Raw genomic sequence first — 2,342 nt, 5'->3', positions numbered from 1 at the left:
AACGAATCGGTCGAGTCAAAGATCCAATGACTCATTCATTTTAACAACTGCCGTATTCTTGAATGAATCAGCCGTTTGAACGAATCGTTTGAATGAACGACTCAATAGCCACCTACTGGCGGTTTAGTGTCGTGTTTAAAGTATCATTCTTTCCAAAATTTATTATTTATGTGTTCAAAATATATTTAAAACAATTTCATAACATTATTCAATGTAATTAGTGTAAATTATTTAATTTGATTGCCAACAACCCTATAGTGATTATTATTCTAATTTATTGATCAACATTTAAAGGTCCATCAAACGTCCACCTTAACTTTTGAAACTTTGTCTATGTTTAGTATGGGATTCCAAGTCTTTAACAGTGTAAAAAGATCAGTATGCATGAAACAGCATTTCACCCCCCCCTTTAAAATGAAAGATGAAACATATATTTAATAAGATCAGGGAAAAATGGCATTTATAAAATGTAAAAAAAGAAAATTAAAAAATTAAAAAGCAGAAGAAGGGGAAAAAAACTCTACCAAGTAAAAAAGTACATTTTCAGCCCAGTCCAGCCCAATTCCAAACCAGTGCAAACTGCCCTTAAACATTAACCTGAGTCTTTGATTAATTAACTTTGCTGATAAATTTGAGATTAAGGGATTCGTTATGGGCTTTTCTAGTGTTTCTTCCTCATTCTTACACTGCACTCAAAAAAATAAAGGTTCTTTATTGGCATCTTTAAATTCCACAAACGGTTCTTTTTTGTTCTCCATACTAAAATAGTTATTTGGGGAACCAAAAGATGGTTCTTCTGTGGCACTGCTGTGAAAATCCCCTTTTTCACACCCTTTTGAAGTGTAAAAAAATGGGGTTGTAATCAAAGATTTAGCTCGCTCGGTTAAAACAACCCAGTTGCTTGGTTTGTCCATTTGTGACCCAACTTGGGATGTTTTTCATTTTAACCACACTCCAGGTTTCAAAAGGGGATTTTCACAGCAATGCCACAGAACCATCATTGGGTTCCCCAAAGAACCTTACAATAACTTTTTTTCTTAGTTTGGAGAACATTTTAAACATCTAATGAACCTTTTGTGGAATTGAAAGGTTCCATAGATTGTATATTTCCCACAAAACACAGTAAATTAGTGAGCACATAAACTAATAAAATCTCACAGAACTGATCATAAGAAACTCGATTTCACAGAAGAGGGGGAAAAAGTGTAGTTAGTGTGTTTTGCCTTTGCATTGAAGTATGGAGGTCCGCTTTCTGAGTATACTGTATGAGTCATAAATCAGATGTGTTTAGGTGGAGCGGTTTTGCACAGCTTTAGGTCCCACAGCGAGTCCTCAGGGATCTCTCACTGCTACGGTCCGTGACTCCAGTGGCCTGCCGATTTAACACAAGGGTAAATAAACAACACTTGCCTGCTCATATATAAACAGACACTCACTCCTTCTGGAGTCAGTTGTAGTCTGTGACAGCTGAAGTTGCTCTTGTGCAATAAGGAACTGCGCAGACGGCTTTGGCAACAAAGGCAGTATTATGTGGAGAGGGTCAGAGAGGGCTGCAGTTAAAGATAAAGGGGTAGTCAGATGCTCAGTGAGACCTGTGGCTCTGTTTCCTTCGCTTGCTCTCTTTATCCAGATGACTGGAAATGAAAATAGAGCCATGAGGGCACGTGCACTGAATTTCAACTTCCCAGGATGTGTTAGAGGCCGAGCGGGGGTCATTCTTCACCTCTGTGTGAGGTGAGTTCAAACACAACGGAGGCTTTTACAGGGGTTTCCATAACATCAAACTCTCAATCGGTCATTACACGACAAATAGCGCACAATGCTGGACCTGTGCCCACTGTCCCGGGAGATCTCAATAACCCTGAGAACATGTCGGGCTTACTCTTTCACAATAGAGCCTTCTCATTCATATAAGCAGAAATGTTCTCGTGTAAACATCTGCACTTGAATTTAGCGATTCTGTTCATTCATAATGGGGCATTATTTAGACCTTCCATCACTCTTTCTTAGGTGGTTAAACTAAGGACAGGTCTTTCATCCTCATATCAAGTCTCTTTCATGATCAATAATGATCAATCATCTTTACGCCGATGCATCGTTCCAGCCCTAATCATCTCTAATAATTTCACATTAACTTACCTCAACTACACTCTAAAAAATGTTGGGTTGTTTTAACCCATTGTTGGGTCAAATATGGACTAACCCGGCAATTAGGTCGTTTTAACCCATTGATTGGGTTGTTTTAACCCTGCGGTTGGGTTAAATATTTGCTTAAAACAACCCAATCGCTGGGTTAAAACAACCCAATTGCTGGGTTAGTCCTGTTTTTTAGCCAGAGTGTA

The sequence above is a fragment of the Pseudorasbora parva genome, chromosome 9, assembly GCF_024679245.1.
Source record: "Pseudorasbora parva isolate DD20220531a chromosome 9, ASM2467924v1, whole genome shotgun sequence".
NCBI lineage: Eukaryota > Metazoa > Chordata > Actinopteri > Cypriniformes > Gobionidae > Pseudorasbora > Pseudorasbora parva.
The sequence above is the reverse complement of the archived record's forward strand: the minus strand, read 5'-3'. Positions refer to the sequence as shown.